This window comes from Oncorhynchus nerka, linkage group LG27 (genome assembly GCF_034236695.1).
Source record: "Oncorhynchus nerka isolate Pitt River linkage group LG27, Oner_Uvic_2.0, whole genome shotgun sequence".
Taxonomy (NCBI): domain Eukaryota; kingdom Metazoa; phylum Chordata; class Actinopteri; order Salmoniformes; family Salmonidae; genus Oncorhynchus; species Oncorhynchus nerka.
Window position 1 is genome coordinate 3366350 of NC_088422.1, and position 9984 is coordinate 3376333.

Genomic DNA, 9984 nt, shown 5'->3' on the forward strand with positions numbered 1-9984 from the left:
AGATTTATCTATCCACTCTCTGTTTTCTCTGGGCAGTAGATTATCTCTGGGCAATAGATTTATCTATCCACTCTGTTTTCTCTGGGCAGTAGATTTATCTATTCACTCTCTGTTTTTTCTGGGCATTAGATTATCTCTGGGCAGTAGATGTATCTATCCACTCTCTGTTTTTTCTGGGCAGTAGATTATCTCTGGGCAGTAGATTATCTCTGGGCAGTAGATTTATCTATCCACTCTGTTTTCTCTGGGCAGTAGATTTATCTATCCACTCTCTGTTTTTTCTGGGCAGTAGATTATCTCTGGGCAGTAGATGTATCTATCCACTCTCTGTTTTTTTCTGGGCAGTAGATTATCTCTGGGCAGTAGATTATCTCTGGGCAGTAGATTATCTCTGGGCAGTAGATGTATCTATCCACTCTCTGTTTTTTCTGGGCAGTAGATTATCTCTGGGCAGTAGATTTATCTATCCACTCTGTTTTCTCTGGGCAGTAGATTTATCTATCCACTCTCTGTTTTTTCTGGGCAGTAGATTATCTCTGGGCAGTAGATGTATCTATCCACTCTCTGTTTTTTTCTGGGCAGTAGATTATCTCTGGGCAGTAGATTATCTCTGGGCAGTAGATTATCTCTGGGCAGTAGATTTATCTATCCACTCTCTGTTTTCTCTGGGCAGTAGATTTATCTATCCACTTTCTGTTTTCTCTGGGCAGTAGATTATCTCTGGGCAGTAGATTTATCTATCCACTCTGTTTTCTCTGGGCAGTAGATTTATCTATCCACTTTCTGTTTTCTCTGGGCAGTAGATTATCTCTGGGCAGTAGATTTATCTATCCACTCTGTTTTCTCTGGGCAGTAGATTTATCTACCCACTTTCTGTTTTCTCTGGGCAGTAGATTATCTCTGGGCAGTAGATTATCTCTGGGCAGTAGATTTATCTATCCACTCTCTGTTTTCTCTGGGCAGTAGATTTATCTATCCACTCTGTTTTCTCTGGGCAGTAGATTATCTCTGGGCAGTAGATGTATCTATCCACTCTCTGTTTTTTCTGGGCAGTAGATTATCTCTGGGCAGTAGATTTATCTATCCACTCTCTGTTTTCTCTGGGCAGTAGATTATCTCTGGGCAGTAGATTTATCTATCCACTCTCTGTTTTCTCTGGGCAGTAGATTATCTCTGGGCAGTAGATGTATCTATCCACTCTCTGTTTTCTCTGGGCAGTAGATTATCTCTGGGCAGTTGATTTATCTATCCACTCTCTGTTTTCTCTGGGCAGTAGATTATCTCTGGGCAGTTGATTTATCTATACACTCTCACGACACACACTTCTTTGATGATGTGACTCGCTTACGTGGTGGAGGGAACATTCTACCATCTGTTCTGTAGAGAGGAGCTGTGGTGTTGTGTATCCTCTCTCCTCTCCCTCTCCTCCTCCCCTCCCTCTCTTCTCCTCTCCCATGCTCTCCTCCTCCCCTCCCTCTCCGCTCCTCTCCCATGCTCTCCTCCTCCACTCCCTCTCCTCTCCTCTTCCTCTCCTCTCCCATGCTCTCCTCCTCCCCTCCCTCTCCTCTCCCATGCTCTCCTCCTCCCCTCCCTCTCCTCTTCCTCTCCTCTCCCATGCTCTCCTCCTCCCCTCCCTCTCCTCTCCTCTTCCTCTCCCCTCCCATGCTCTCCTCCTCCCCTCCCTCTCCTCTCTCTCTCTCCTCTCCCATGCTCTCCTCCTCTTCCTCTCCTCTCCCATGCTCTCCTCCTCCCCTCCCTCTCCTCTTCATCTCCTCTCCCATGCTCTCCTCCTCCCCTCCCTCTCCTCTCCTCTTCCTCTCCTCTCCCATGCTCTCCTCCTCCCCTCCCTCTCCTCTCCTCTCCCATGCTCTCCTCCTCTTCCTCTTCTCTTCCTCTCCTCTCCCATGCTCTCCTCCTCCCCTCCCTCTCCTCTTCCTCTCCTCTCCCATGCTCTCATCTCTCCTCTCCTCCTCCCCTCCCTCTCCTCTTCATCTCCTCTCCCATGCTCTCCTCCTCTCCTCTCCTCTCCTCTTCCTCTCCTCTCCCATGCTCTCCTCCTCCCCTCCCTACTGTGCTGTAAAATGTTTAGCAGGATCTAAATAACAGGTGAAATGGTTTTGGGTTTGTGCTGCCATGCAGGCAGGAATTGGACACAGTACTGATTGTTTAGGGTTTCAGCCTGGCCGACTGTTGTGTGGGTGGACATGACAAACCTACTCAGCCCTGGTCTCTGTCATCAATGCTGTCAACAGCTCACCCACCAGCTACTGGCTTCTGTACTGCTGCTCTCAAACATCTCTCTCACACACACACACATAAACACACAAAATGGATGTACTTATTCAGGCATTCCTGGAAATGAGTGGAACATGTCATTGATGTTGACATTGATGGGCGGGCAATATAACGCAAACGTCTAGCAACCTAAATGTTGCGTGTTTTGAATCTCATCATGGACAACTTTAGCATTTTAGCTAATTAACACACTACTTACTACTTTGCAACTAACTTAGCATGTTAGCTAACCCTTCCACTAACCTTAAACCCCTTAGCCACTAATCCCTAGCATAGCTAACATTAACCACCTAGTTCATGTTAGAATTAGCCATCTAGCTAATGTTCATTGGAATTCGTAACATATTGTACATTTCAGAAAATGTGTGACATACTGTATTGTATGAATTGCAATTTAAAACATATCACACGATAAGGATGATGGACATCCACAAATGAACGCATACCATACCGAAATGTAATAATGTCATAAGGTGAACGCACCAATTTGTAAGTCGCTCTGGATAAGAGCGTCTGCTAAATGACTTAAATGTAATGTAAATGTAATATGTTTTACTAATAATGTCCCTTATTTACATGTACTATGTTACTGTAGGTCTACCCGAATCCAGGTTGGAAACGTTAGGAAGCTAGGAGCAGTTTCTTGGGTTGATGGGTAGGTAGGCTGGCTATACGGGACATATTCAGGCGTAATAGCATCGTTTATTCTCTCTGTCCATAGCTCTCTCGTGGATGAAGTCACACTTCTCTCGTGGATGAAGTCACGCTATGAGTTTACACTTCATTCCAGTCCGTGACAATCTGACAAATAGATGAGTGGATGACACGCTCTGACATCAGCATAGTTTATTGTACACCGACGGGAAATGTCGGCGGTTGATTCCACGAGCAGCATCTGGCAAAGTTTACTATTCGAGATCCTCTGATTTGTTCATCTCTAGATATAATAAAACCGCGCAAGCGATGTTGGTTTCAATTTAAGACCGGTCGAGCTTTCTATCCCGTAGCTTTCGAAATCGCCATTGTTAGGAAGGTTGAACCGTGCACAGTGATGAAGAGTGGAGACTGGGGCTTCCGGTGTAAAACAGGCTGTCTTTATGAAATCCATCGAGGTGCGGAACTACTGCCGATTCCTGCTCCCGCTGCATATTAGGCCTATCATAATCTATTGTTATCCGAGATGATATCCCGTACGAGTTGAAACGAATCCGACAAACACCTGGAATATAACGAAAACCGTCTCAACCAGCTTGCTCAGCCATCCACGCTCCATTGCAAATGTCAGTTTCACTGGAAATACATCAAGTCATTTGATGGGATCTTATTTCTCGCTTATTAAAACAGAGAAGCCATTCCCGTGGGGTTTATTTCATGGGGATGTGTTCAAGACAAGAGAGAATACAAAAAGACGTCAACATCGTAATTCAAAGGAGCAAGGCAGAGAAAGACTGCCTTTTCTCTGGTGAGTGTGTGTGTGTGTGTGTGTGTGTAGTTAGTCAGTGGTGGTAGTGGTGTGTTCCAACCGTTAAGTTATGTGGTCTAGTGTATGTTGAGGAACACACTCATTTTACATCGCTGCCTTCAATAACAATAGCATCTTCTAGACCTGACAGTTGTCAATATCATTAACAAATTAATCTAATCATTAGGCCTAAATAATTGTATTCGATAGCTGTGCGTGATGATTAAATTGGGAAAACCCAGACACCATTATAGTCTATAATTTTACATCACTGCCCACAATAACATAAGCATCTTCTAGACTTGACAGTTGTCAATATCATCAACAAATTAATCTAATCATAGGCCTAAATAATTGTATTCGATAGCTGTGCGTGATGATTAAATTGGGAAAACCCAGACACCATTATAGTCTATCATTACATTTTTGTCTGGCAAAACATTTGTAGGCCTTGATACGGATAGTTTGAAATGATAATAATTATTTCACATGAAGAGAAATAGGAATATATTAATATTCTTGTCATGATGACAATAGGCTTTGGTTAAAACATCCCTACAGAATATGACAGACAGACATAATATTGAAGACACCAGCGCCGACTGGTCCATTTGCCTATTGACGTTACATTTCAACCGGACATAACGTAACGGTTGTGTAAATGTGATATTGTCCGACAATTGATGCTCCTTTACATATTTGGTCAGTCAGTGGAACCCCTTTTGATGTTGCCATGGAAACGGCATTTGTTGAAGGGATTTTTTTTTTCTCCTCTCCCTGTGGTTGGATCTTGCCATTGTGTAGTAGTGGATAATAACCCTCTTCTTGATTTACGTTCTGACCATTTCCCCTCTTCTTGATTTCCGTTCTGACCGGTTCTATTTCCCCTCTTCTTGATTTCCGTTCTGACCGGTTCTATTTCCCCTCTTCTTGATTTCCGTTCTGACCATTTCCCCTCTTCTTGATTTCCGTTCTGACCGGTTCTATTTCCCCTCTTCTTGATTTCCGTTCTGACCATTTCCCCTCTTCTTGATTTCCGTTCTGACCATTTCCCCTCTTCTTGATTTCCGTTCTGACCATTTCCCCTCTTCTTGATTTCCGTTCTGACCGGTTCTATTTCCCCTCTTCTTGATTTCCGTTCTGACCATTTCCCCTCTTCTTGATTTCCGTTCTGACCGGTTCTATTTCCCCTCTTCTTGATTTCCGTTCTGACCATTTCCCCTCTTCTTGATTTCCGTTCTGACCATTTCCCCTCTTCTTGATTTCCGTTCTGACCATTTCCCTCTTCTTGATTTCCGTTCTGACCGGTTCTATTTCCCCTCTTCTTGATTTCCGTTCTGACCATTTCCCCTCTTCTTGATTTCCGTTCTGACCGGTTCTATTTCCCCTCTTCTTGATTTCCGTTCTGACCATTTCCCCTCTTCTTGATTTCCGTTCTGACCGGTTCTATTTCCCCTCTTCTTGATTTCCGTTCTGACCATTTCCCCTCTTCTTGATTTCCGTTCTGACCGGTTCTATTTCCCCTCTTCTTGATTTCCGTTCTGACCATTTCCCCTCTTCTTGATTTCCGTTCTGAGGTTCTATTTCCCCTCTTCTTGATTTCCGTTCTGACCATTTCCCCTCTTCTTGATTTCCGTTCTGACGGTTCTATTTCCCCTCTTCTTGATTTCCGTTCTGACCATTTCCCCTCTTCTTGATTTCCGTTCTGACGGTTCTATTTCCCCTCTTCTTGATTTCCGTTCTGACCATTTCCCCTCTTCTTGATTTCCGTTCTGACCGGTTCTATTTCCCCTCTTCTTGATTTCCGTTCTGACCGGTTCTATTTCTCCTCTTCTTGATTTCAGATTTCAGATATACTGACGCCACCTTCACCTTCACTTATTCCAAAGGCTCCAGAAGGTACAGTACAACGTTCTTAGATTGTTGACATCGTTCATTCATTCTGTGCCATTGATTAAACTGTATCCTACTGGGCCATTTATTCTGTACCAATGATACACTGTATCCTACTGGGCCATTTATTATTTACCATTTACACACTGTGTCCTACGGGGCCATTTATTATTTACCATTGATACACTGTGTCCTACTCTGTGCCATTGATACACTGTGTCCTACTCTGTGCCATTGATACACTGTGTCCTACTCTGTGCTATTGATATACAGTATCCTACTGGACCAGCTGGTGTCTATTCCACAAGCTACCACTGGCTACATGTATGATGTCAAAATGCCTATTTACTCTGTTCCATCTGACTGTGCATCAGCCCAGCCAGGCAATTTATAACCTTGATCTCCACTGTCAAAGCATCTAGACATTATATTAAATTTCTTTTAGACTAACATTTAGTTTTCAACAGCAGAGATTTGTATAAACCTTGTTTTCTGTCCCTCCCTTTTTATGGATATATACAAAGAAATGTCAATTGGAAAAAGGTAAAATGGAACACAGCTAGTTTGTAGTCTTTCCAGTTTCAGTTTGAAGTGATTGTGTTAGCTGTGTTGATGGCTGTGTTGTTAGCTGTGTTGTTGGCTAGCTCCTCTGAACAGCAGTGTCCTGACGAGAGAGCATTTTCAATGTCAGGCGAAATCGCTCCTCATTAGCTCATTGTTATGGATGTGTCCAAATAAATGTCACTAGGAAACATCTTGAACTAATGCAAATGCAGCAACTTTGTTGTTATTCTGGCTGAACTTTTTGACTGTAAATTAGCCATAGTTGAAAAGCTAGCAAGCAAGGGATAAGAACGTTGCCAGCCAGTATGGTAATGGATCATTTAGAATGAACGACTGGGTTGCCATAGATACAGAACAAAAAGACTGAATGACTGGGTTGGGTCCATAGATACAGAACAAAAAGACTGAGCGACTGGGTCTCGTCCATAGATACAGAACAAAAAGACTGAACGACTGGGTTGCCATAGATACAGAACAAAAAGACTGAACGACTGGGTTGGGTCCATAGATACAGATTAAAAAGACTGAACGACTGGGTTGCCATAGATACAGAACAAAAAGACTGAACGACTGGGTCTCGTCCATAGATACAGAACAAAAAGACTGAACGACTGAGTCGCGTCCATAGATACAGAACAAAAAGACTGAGCGACTGGGTCGCCATAGATACAGAACATAAAGACTGAACGACTGGGTCGCCATAGATACAGAACATAAAGACTGAAAGACTGGGTCACGTCCATAGATACAGAACAAAAAGACTGAACGACTGGGTCTCGTCCATAGATACAGAACAAAAAGACTGAACGACTGGGTCGCCATAGATACAGAACATAAAGACTGAACGACTGGGTCACGTCCATAGATACAGAACAAAAAGACTGAACGACTGGGTCGCCATAGATACAGAACATAAAGACTGAACGACTGGGTCACGTCCATAGATACAGAACATAAAGACTGAACGACTGGGTCACGTCCATAGATACAGAACATAAAGACTGAACGACTGGGTCTCGTCCATATATACAGAACAAAAAGACTGAATGACTGGGTCTCGTCCATAGATACAGAACATAAAGACTGAACGACTGGGTCTCGTCCATAGATACAGAACATAAAGACTGAATGACTGGGTCTCGTCCATAGATACAGAACAAAAAGACTGAACGACTGGGTCTCGTCCATAGATACAGAACAAAAAGACTGAACGACTGGGTCTCGTCCATAGATACAGAACAAAAAGACTGAACGACTGGGTCTCGTCCATAGATACAGAACAAAAAGACTGAACGACTGGGTCTCGTCCATAGATACAGAACAAAAAGACTGAACGACTGGGTCGCGTCCCATAGATACAGAACAAAAAGACTGAACGACTGGGTCGCCATAGATACAGAACAAAAAGACTGAACGACTGGGTCGGGTCCATAGATACAGAACAAAAAGACTGAACGACTGGGTCGCCATAGATACAGAACAAAAAGACTGAACGACTGGGTCGCCATAGATACAGAACATAAAGACTGAACGACTGGGTCGCCATAGATACAGAACATAAAGACTGAACGACTGGGTCGGGTCCGTAGATACAGAACCAAAAGACTGAACGACTGGGTCACGTCTATAGATACAGAACCAAAAGACTGAACGACTGGGTCGAGTCCATAGATACAGAACAAAAAGACTGAACGACTGGGTCGCGTCCATAGATACAGAACATAAAGACTGAACGACTGGGTCACGTCCATAGATACAGAACAAAAAGACTGAACGACTGGGTCTCGTCCATAGATACAGAACAAAAAGACTGAACGACTGGGTCTCGTCCATAGATACAGAACAAAAAGACTGAACGACTGGGTCTCGTCCATAGATACAGAACAAAAAGACTGAACGACTGGGTCTCGTCCATAGATACAGAACAAAAAGACTGAACGACTGGGTCGCGTCCCATAGATACAGAACAAAAAGACTGAACGACTGGGTCGCCATAGATACAGAACAAAAAGACTGAACGACTGGGTCGGGTCCATAGATACAGAACAAAAAGACTGAACGACTGGGTCGCCATAGATACAGAACAAAAAGACTGAACGACTGGGTCGCCATAGATACAGAACATAAAGACTGAACGACTGGGTCGCCATAGATACAGAACATAAAGACTGAACGACTGGGTCGGGTCCGTAGATACAGAACCAAAAGACTGAACGACTGGGTCACGTCTATAGATACAGAACAAAAGACTAAAGACCATAGATACAGAACAAAAAGACTGAACGACTGGGTCGCGTCCATAGATACAGAACATAAAGACTGAACGACTGGGTCACGTCCATAGATACAGAACAAAAAGACTGAACGACTGGGTCGCCATAGATACAGAACATAAAGACTGAACGACTGGGTCGGGTCCGTAGATACAGAACCAAAAGACTGAACGACTAGGTCGAGTCCATAGATACAGAACAAAAAGACTGAACGACTGGGTCACGTCCATAGATACAGAACATAAAGACTGAACGACTGGGTCACGTCTATAGATACAGAACATAAAGACTGAACGACTGGGTCACGTCTATAGATACAGAACATAAAGACTGAACGACTGGGTCGCGTCCATAGATACAGAACAAAAAGACTGAACGACTGGGTCTCGTCCATAGATACAGAACAAAAAGACTGAACGACTGGGTCGCCATAGATACAGAACAAAAAGACTGAACGACTGGGTCTCGTCCATAGATACAGAACAAAAAGACTGAACGACTGGGTCACGTCCATAGATACAGAACAACAAGACTGAACGACTGGGTCTCGTCCATAGATACAGAACATAAAGACTGAGCGACTGAGTCTCGTCCATAGATACAGAACAAAAAGACTGAACGACTGGGTCACGTCCATAGATACAGAACATAAAGACTGAACGACTGGGTCGGGTCCATAGATACAGAACACAAAGACTGAACGACTGGGTCACGTCCATAGATACAGAACACAAAGACTGAACGACTGGGTCGGGTCCATAGATACAGAACAAAATGACTGAACGACTGGGTTGTGTCCATAGATACAGAACAACAAGACTGAACGACTGGGTCTCCATAGATACAGAACATAAAGACTGAACGACTGGGTCTCGTCCATAGATACAGAACAAAAAGACTGAACGACTGGGTCGCGTCCATAGATACAGAACAAAAAGACTGAACGACTGGGTCGCCATAGATACAGAACATAAAGACTGAACGACTGGGTCGCCATAGATACAGAACATAAAGACTGAACGACTGGGTCGGGTCCGTAGATACAGAACAAAAAGACTGAAAGACTGGGTCTCGTCCATAGATACAGAACAAAAAGACTGAACGACTGGGTCTCGTCCATAGATACAGAACATAAAGACTGAACGACTGGGTCGCGTCCATAGATACAGAACATAAAGACTGAACGACTGGGTCGCATCCATAGATACAGAACAAAAAGACTGAACGACTGGGTCTCGTCCATAGATACAGAACATAAAGACTGAACGACTGGGTCGCGTCCATAGATACAGAACATAAAGACTGAACGACTGGGTCTCGTCCATAGATACAGAACATAAAGACTGAACGACTGGGTCGCGTCCATAGATACAGAACATAAAGACTGAACGACTGGGTCACGTCTAAAGATACAGAACATAAAGACTGAACGACTGGGTCGCGTCCATAGATACAGAACATAAAGACTGAACGACTGGGTCGGGTCCATAGATACAG

At 43.8% G+C, this 9984-nt stretch overlaps 1 pseudogene; it reads left to right on the forward strand.

The window, feature by feature from the left end:
• The first annotated feature begins 3127 nt into the window (after positions 1-3127).
• The window catches only part of LOC115124620 (protein mono-ADP-ribosyltransferase PARP8-like), a 153290-nt pseudogene continuing 146433 nt past the window's right edge, over positions 3128-9984 (forward strand).